This window comes from Neomonachus schauinslandi, chromosome 2, assembly GCF_002201575.2.
Source record: "Neomonachus schauinslandi chromosome 2, ASM220157v2, whole genome shotgun sequence".
NCBI lineage: Eukaryota > Metazoa > Chordata > Mammalia > Carnivora > Phocidae > Neomonachus > Neomonachus schauinslandi.
This window is the reverse complement of record NC_058404.1, coordinates 122,260,008-122,269,352: the sequence shown is the minus strand read 5'-3', so window position 1 is coordinate 122,269,352 and position 9,345 is coordinate 122,260,008.

The following is a 9,345-nucleotide window of genomic DNA, read 5'->3' as shown; positions in this document are numbered from 1 at the left end:
CTGGAAACATGTCTAACAAGAAGTTGCTGAGGCTCAGGTCAAAGTGGTTGTTGTCTGTGTTCTCCTCTAGGATTTTGACGGATTCTAGTCTCACATTGAGGTCTTTCATCCATTTTGAGTTTATCTTTGTGGATGGTGTAAGAGAATGGTTCAGTTTCATTCTTCTGCATATGGCTGTCCAATTTTCCCAGCACCATTTATTGAAGAGACTGTCTTTTTTCCATTGAATATTCTTTCCTACTTTGTTGAAGATTAGTTGACCATAGAGTTGAGGGTCCATTTCTAGGCTTTCTATTCTGTTCCATTGATCTATGTGTCTGTTTTTGTGTCAGTACCATGCTGTCTTGGTGATCACAGCTTTGTAATATAGCTTGACATCAGGCATTGTGATGCCCCAGGTTTGGTTTTCTTTTTCAACATTCCTCTGGTGATTTGGGGTCTTTTCTGGTTCCATACAAATTTTAGGATTGTTTGTTCCAGCTCTGTGAAAAATGTCGATGGTATTTTGATAGGGATTGCACTGAATGTGTAGAATGCTCTGGGCAACATAGACGTTTTAACAATATTTATTTTTCCAATCCATGAGCAAGAGTTACATGTTCTTTTGACTGAGCCAGCCAAGCAACCCTATATAAAGGAGTTTAAAGTATTCAACCAACAATTTTTATAGTTCTGAAAATATAACAAAGAGACCTTAAGGACTCCAGTAGCAATTTGGGCCAGTGGTTCCTTCTTTCCAAAGATTATTAACGGTTGGCCTTACAATGACTGTCCCTCCCAATTACCCCAGTATATCTAGGAGATTGGTCAGGGGAAGGGAGAGTTGTTAGTCATGAGATTTTGTCCCAATGGGAAGCACTGTAGCCCTTCCCTCCCTTCCTATTTCTTTCCTAGCTGTGGGAAGAGCTGTAAGACATTTGCTCTCTCAGAGAGTTGCAGAGATTTCTACTTCTGAAGCAATGTACGTTATGTAATCATGACAGCTAGGTCCCAAGGTGTTATCAATCTTCAAGTTTTGGTAGTGTATTGTATAAATCTCCCCCTTCCCCAAATGAAAGGAGATAATTGAACATACTGTGACTTCTTTCAGACTCCTGATGATTTACTTCTCATTTAATATTTAATTTATGAGTCACTTTTTCTAGTTTCCCAGTTTCCCAATTGCCCAGACGGTGGACTAGTTTATGCCAAAAGCAAAAGAAAAGAAAAGAAAATCACTTCCAAAGTTATCATTTCTTCTTAATGTAATACTCATTTTCCATATATGAACTATCATTCAATTAGAATTCTTCACTTTTTCTTCATTTATCAAACTGGAAAGAAATGTAGTTCCTTTTGGGAACTGTTTTAGGGGAAATAATAATTTTTGGTTATTTCACAAGAATTATTGTATCTTTAATGATCAGTGGAGGACCACAGAATTGAATGGAAATGTAGACCCAGAGAGGCAAGAAGACTCATTCATGAGCTTAAACTTTACCCTCAAGGTAATGCACATGATAAAATTTGATCACTCCACACCAGTGTGGTCTATTGCTGATTGCAAATATCTAAATTGCAAACAATTAAGTTTCAGAACAACATTTACTGCTCCCCTACCATGTATATTGCAGTATGTTAGGCACTGGGGAGATTAGATACATACAAAACAAGGTCTTGGCACCATAAGACCCAGACCTTATAGTGAGAGATTTAAGTGAAAGTTCAACATAATTTAACATAATGTTAAACATAATAAACATATTAAAGGTCAATGTAACCTTGAGGTTAAACAGAATATTAAAGGGTACATGTAAGGCAATACATGAACACTTGACCTCTAAGCTGTAGAAATATCTGTTCAGGAGTCAGAGGAGAAAATTTCTCTTGCTGCCATGTCTTGTGATGTCCATGTTTTCATTGTTGGGTAGCCTTTGTCACAATAAAGGAACTTTGGTGTCTCTCACAGAAATACTTTAGTAGCTCATTTTGTTTTTTCACTTTCTCGTTTCTTTCATCAACATAATGGCATTTGATGTTTGGCAGGCTTCCATGAGGGAGGAGGAACACACCAGGTAGTGGGGCTCAAGTTCAACTTTCAGTGTGGGAATTAAGAAGTCTAAGAAGTGTATTAGTTTGAAATGGATTAAAGGGCAAGTAATTGAACTTAACACCTAGGGGTTATTTTCTTCCCAGATAATCAGAATTTGGGGGTAGACATTTTCCTGCATGTGTTCAGCAGCATGTGACATCAAGGTCAGTGTTTCTGAAAGTACCTTAGCCTTTCCCATGATTGTTACCATTGGGTCCAAGATGGATGTCTCAGCTACAGGTTTTACAACTATGTTTAAACAGGCAAAGGGGAGAAGGAGGAGAAAAGGGATAGTGCTAATCACATTTGCGTCCTTCATCAAAAAACGGGCAGCTTCATTCTAGAAGGCTTCATCAAAATTTTGTTACATCTCTGTTGGTAAGAAGAATGTCATATGGCAGCTCCTAGATGCAAGAAAGGCTGGGAAAGCAAGTATATAGCTTTCCTAAGCCCTGTGGTAGAGGTGGCAAGGTAGAAGTGGTTTGAGATGTACTGGTTTAGGCAATGGATATTATTGGTCAGGGAACAAAGGACTACTGGAGGTAGGAATATGTGTTTTACATGATGGGTCTCATTTAGTTATCACAATGATGCTGTAGATAGGTGCTTTTATTATCCCTATTTTACAGATGAGAAAACTGAGGTTAGCTAATTTGTACTAGTTAGTTGCTGAGATTCAAACTAGATAGTTGCAGGGATCCACACTGCTTGTTGACATTCAAACTTTTTTTTTTTTTAATGCAGTGTTCATGCTCTTACTTGCTGTTACTGCAGACTTAAAATCAGATGTTACAGACTTTTATGTAAATGCTTAAAAACGTATTTTGAGCTGTGGCAACATGACTGGCATAAACATATCACCTTTTAAAGGTAATAAAATGAAAGTAATAATAGTCCATTGAATCTGCAAATTTTATTTCTTTTTTAAAAATTTCTTTTTTAAAAAATTCATCTTATTTGTCATACAGTCAGTTTTCATCCTTGGGAGAGAGTCAGTGCAGACCTTTGGCAGCATGCTCCGGGCAACAGCCTATGGAAGATCTGGCATGATAGTGAGAACTCACTGCTGGACTCTGGGCTCCATAATCCTGGCAAAAAACCCTGCCTCAATCTCTCTGTATGGAAACTTGACAGATGGATGGCCAATAGTCTTGAAAGGCTTGTAATATTCATTGGACAACAAATTGTATAGGGTGAGTCATCTATGATGTTGGGAACAAGTTAGGTTTTTGATTTTTAGGGTGAGATAAACATACATAATCTGGCTCCATTGTCTTCCAGGAGTTTGACTTGTTATTGTTTTCATTATTTATCTTTGAAACATGGTCATTTCATGATAAATTTAGTTTAAATGCTAATAGTGTGGGAGAAAGGAGGCTACGTAAGGTTTTTCTGAATTTTCATATTTACTGATGGACCTCACAGAAAAAGCATCATGAAGGTGATAGGGCCAATGTTGACACAGTGTTTTTCAGAGCATGTTGTTTGTTTAAGCCGTGTGCCTTTAAACCCCAGACTCTCGTTGTTTTTATGTATGTAAAAATCAGAGTTAAAAAGAGCCCTTCCTTGGAAGTTCCTTGGTCTATTTTATGTGAAACATCTCACTCTAATAAAAATTTGTAAGATTCAAGAACTCATAAGGATTGATGCTTAGTTGACAAATGAAAATTGTGCATCTTCACTTAGGGTCTTCATGAGGCTACCTGTGGGACAGGTAGTTACTGAGTTGCATTGTAGTGTCGTAACTGGAATGCCCAAGGGAATGGGTAACCTTTTTTTCCCTCACATCCAAAATCTATATTCAGACTCCCAACATCTTCCTGTTTACCTAGTTATTCACCCACCATCCTGGACTCATGTTTCAAATGTATACCACCCTTAACAACGCTTACAGTGAGGGTGCTGTTGCCTGGGATAGCAGAAAGCATTCCCAGCAACACCAAAATAATCTAAATCTTGTGCTTTTATCCTAGGATGTAAGTATTACTTTCCATATGTATAAACTGCCACACACTGTTACACACACAGAAGGTGGACTGGGTTGGTGACTACTATGATAACCAGCCATCTTATTTATTAATTTTTAATTTGGGTGTTAATATCTCACAGTCCAAAGTTTCAACTTACAGTTATTAACAATCAGCCCATGAACTTGCAAGGTGAAATTACTAAGATGGCTGCTACAAGTAATGTCCAGTTCACACATCATATTTTAGAAGTTCCCTCTTAGATTGTTTGGAATTTGGAAAGCATTTCCCCATACGCATAAATTATGGGGAAGATTAATTCCATATTAGAGATCTTCCTCATTATTCTTCATTGTTCCTTAAAAAGAACTTCCTCTCCCCTCTGTTGCTACTGCTATTATAGTCTACTTGTCCAACCTTTTAAAGTTGATCATACGGGCCTCTTTTCCCTTATAGCTCAACTCTTGAGTTTCTTTGTTTATGCCATTTACTTCTCCTACTCTCCTTTTTCTAGAACTGCCACTTTCAGAGGTAAAAGGGAGCTCTCTCCTCAAATCTCTGGCCTTCATAACCCAGTGTCTCCTCATTGTCTTCCTATCTTTACTGGCTGCTGCTTTTCTCTCCTCTTCGCAGAACTTCCTTTTTTTCACCCTAAAGATGGGGACACATCCCAACACCAGTCCTCTGCTCTCAAAAATTGTTTTTATTTTCATGCTTTTGACTATTACCTCTGCCTGGTCTGACTGGGGAATGAGGCAATGACCACCTCATCTCCTGTGCCATCTTGGACCTCACATCTCACGTCTACTTACTGGACATCTTATGAATACCTTCTGTCACCTCCATCTACTGTGCGTCCTGCACTCTCGCAGTCTTGCTGCCAAGTCACTTGTACTCCCTAAGAATATCTCATTTATCTGATGCATTCTTTCCTCTTTGACACTGCCCTAGAACAGGTTCCATTCTCTCTTGCCCCTACCTAGTGAAAGCCTCCTTACTCTCCTCACCCCCCACTTCTAATGTCCCCTCCCCAAGGCTGCAAGAAGGAGTTACTAATGTGTTGTGATCCATCACCCCTCTGCTCAGAAAATTTCAGTAAAGCTCCCATGGCCCAGAGGATAAAATCTAAAGCTCCTTTGAAGAATTCAGGAATCACTGTTACCTGGCCCCACACATTGCCCATCTTAAAGTTTGCAGGTCAGCAATACTAAATGATTATAATTCCCTGAACACATTCTGCTCTTTCAGGCTGAGCCCTCTGTCTGGGACTCTCCCTCCATTTTCTTTGTCAAACTCCTCTTTACTTTTTATTTATTTATTTTTATTTATCTTTAAAATCTTTTTTTAAAGATTTTATTTATTTGTCAGAGAGAGCACAAGCAGGGGGAGTGGCAGGCAGAGGGAGAAGCAGGCTCCCCTCTGAGCAGGGAGCCCGACGTGGGACTTGATCCCAGGACCCTGGGATCATGACCTGAGCCGAAGGCAGACGCTTAACTGACTGAGCCACCCAGGCGTCCCAACTTTGTGAATTATTAAGCAACTTCTGGGTTCTCTTGATTCTGACAGGATTGTGCAGATGGTCTTCTGGACACTGGGTCCCAAGTGAATAAAATGAGCAAACCAAGGCCACATATACAACCATTTAACCTCATCAAAACTGTGTTTGGCCCCAAGTCTCATGTTCCCATTCTGCTTTTATTCTTGCCTCACTAATTTTGGTTTCTCTTTTTATTCGGTGACCCATTTCCTGAATATCATTAGGTATTTGACAAATAGAACTTAATGTACTTCAATTAAATTGTTACTTTAACATTTTCAGGGAACACTTAGTAGAGGTCACTTGTGCAATAATCATTTACTAACAATAATAGTCAAGCGTCTAAGAAATGTAATTTTCAAATACAGACTTACTCTCACTCTGCTTCAACTTCTGAGTGATTTTCTAATGGTCCTGTCAAAATGACCTTTCTTTCTAATCCTAAACCAGCTTATGTGATTTGTAAAATGGCAAAGGGTTAATTAAGAGATCAATCCTATTTCTCCTTTTTGCTTATTTACTATTTCAGGAGGAGCTGTGTCATTGTATCAGAGCTATTAGTTACACCATCAACATGTAATTATTTCTCTGCAAACTGAAAATTTTCTTCAGTTTGCTCAGCTTTTTGGGGCTGGCCAAAAGTCAGTGCAAGGTATGTACATTCACAGCTATATTTTTTTAAAGGAGACCAGCAATATGGAAATTTTGGCTTCTAGAGTCAAAATTTTCATTGCTGGAGACCAGCAGGACACCGTGACCATGTGCACCCTTATAGGCTTATCAGGATACATTTTCATACTTTGATTTTAAGCTGCCTCCTTTCCCACCAGTGCCAATCCAGGGCTGGGTGCAGAAGGTACCTACCCCCAACTTCCCCACAGGTACCCCATGGAGGACTGTGCCACTCTGTGAGTAGAGTGACATGCCCACCTATGTCCTACTCTCCACTTGCTACCCATAGCCTGGGAGGAAGGAGGGTTGGAGGTGAATACAGGCCTCTGGGCAACCAGTAGGATTTTATGCCCACTCTTGTGATGTGTGCATTTGGAACCATACCTTCATTCTCTGGATCTCTCATCAGCAGCACCAGCATAAAACACTGGTGCACTGAGTAACATGGGACCCATAGTATTCCATGGCGTTTTTTTAGGACCATTCTGAAAGCTGCCTTGACCCTAAATATCTCCTTCAGCCTCTTTGACAAAACAGTTAAACTATGCCCTACGTGTACATGGTACTCCACAGTTGACAGAGCCCTATCACTAGCATCATATCGTCTAATCTTTATGAAGCTGTATTGGCCTGGTAATTTTTTTTTAAAGATTTATTGGTCCATTACTTTAAGTTAATTGAGGTAAAGAAACCTCTTAAAATTTACAATAGTTTATCAAGTAATATAAATTATTTTGTTTATGGCAAAACGTTAACACTAGTCTCATAATAAACAATGGACAGAATTTTTTTATACACAGATATATGAAAAAAAGTGGACAAAAAACCCTCATGCCAGCATCAAAAATACAACAAAACCTTTATTTTTATTTTTACAATCCCTGAATTCCATAACAAAGAGAAAAAGGGTGACTTTTTTTTCCAAGTTTTAATTTAAATTTTAGTTAATTAACATACAGTGTAATATAAGTTCCAGGTATAGAATGAAAAGGTTTGGTAGCTTCATGAAGCAAAGACTTTGATCTGTAAGTAAATCACTTTCTCATCTACACACATTATTAAGCCCTTTTTTTTTTTATGGCTTTTGATTTGGCTTACTGGCAGCATGGAGAGAAGAGAACACATTTACATGGGGACTTAACCAGTACCTCAGGTTTTTTCTTTGAAAATTTTAAAGCTAAGGAATGATTTCTAAAAATAAGAAGCACAGTCCATAATTTGTGCATGACTTAAACAAAAGTTTTTAATCTCTTTTTCAATAGTTAAAAAGCTAGAAAGTTTGCTGGCAGTTTATTTCATGGGAATATATCGGATATACATCATCTTCCAATGTGTTGCCAATGCACAGACATTAGGGGACAGTCAGAAAGAAGTACAATGGTCAGGCTGTCTGCTGGACGGGACCGGAACATCAGGGCTGTCCAGGTGAACGGTGCTGATTGTTAAGAGCTGCTGGTTTGTTGTTCACTGAAAGCCCAGCTGACCCCGGCATCATTTTATCACACTGATTCACATTTTGTTTGCAAGCTACTTTCCCCTCCCCATTTCTACACTGGTGAAAAAGTGATCCCCCTTTTCTCCTTCCACTATCACTGTGACTGAAGGGTTGGTCTGAGACTGAACCATCTGTCAGATAGGGGTGTCGACAGGTGTTATCTGCTCTGCCCTGGCCTACAGGCAGCCCAGAATCACCTGTGAGTGTGGCGCTGCCGGGTGAGGTGCATGTGTAATACTCCATCATTGGTTTTAATAGGAAATGCTCTGTGACAATGGACTAAAGTATGTGAGTCAATACAGAGGTGTTAGGTTTTTGGCATTTCAACGTCTGGAGAATCTCTATCTGAAGCATGCTGCTCTAAGGCCCCCATGGTATGTTTTAAAATGCTGTTCTGCAGAATTGGGATAAACCTTTAATATTGTCATAAGCTAGAGTTCTTTGTATCTGTGTGATCTGGCAGTGCTGATACCATACATCCTCTACAATCAAAAGTCTGTCAAAAGCACTAAATTAATCTTTTATACTTTAAAACAACAGCCAAAAAAAAAAAAAAAAGGCTTTGTGGGCCTTGTGTTTAGAGTAATTCTTTAAAACAAAGAATGAAACGGGTTCAGAGAGGTTGAGTAACTTACTGAAGGTCACCATTAAGTAGGTGATAGATCACTTGCTCTCAATCCAAAGTCCTTTCCACAATATCAAACAAATTGTAGACACAGAAACAAATAACCCTTTTGGAGAGAGACAAAACCCCTTAAAAGAATAAGCTTTTTATGTACATTTGGAGATAAAGCTTAAAATGCAAATCTTCCCTTGAGAGTGGGAAAGCATGAACAAATGAGTACACAGGCTCTTGCATATTCAAAAAATTACATTATTTCCAGGATTATAGATTTAAGACATGGTAGTTAATAGAAAAGTTCTAGATTGAAAATGCACATCTGTATATGCATATATGTTTAGTTAGAAAATATATCGCAATGGATGTTTGTGCATTTCTTGGTTACCCATTTTACATGTTGTGTCCACAGCTGCTTCATTCCAATCCCTACACTTCAAGCCACCATATTACTTTTTAATTACCTTATGAGTAATTTTCAGTTAATTATAATAATTAACTGTTTAGCCAATAAAGCACCAAAAAACTACAGATTTTTCAATATGGTTCCAGGAATAGTTCAGTTTTCACATTTAATATCTGAACCTCATATTTATCACATGTAGCATGAAATTGCTTCTGTTTTAAAGAATAATTGTATATTCACTGTGAACAGTATAAAAAGCAATAAGCATACTTCCCTGTCATATAAAAATATGTGACATTTCCCTAGAAAATTCCTTTATTTAGAATATAATTAATAATATGGTAACAACTTTGTATGGTGCCAGATGGTGGCTAGATTTATCGTGGTGATTACTTCATAATGTACATAAATGTTGAATCACTGTGTCGTACATCTGAAACTAATATAAGATTGTATGTCAGCTACACTTCAATTAAAAAAAAAAAGAAATTCCCTGCATATAGAAGTTCTAGACCTTCTCTACTTGTAAATCTAAGTGTATCCTTTCCCAGACAATAGTGTTTCCCTTAGGGCTTTTG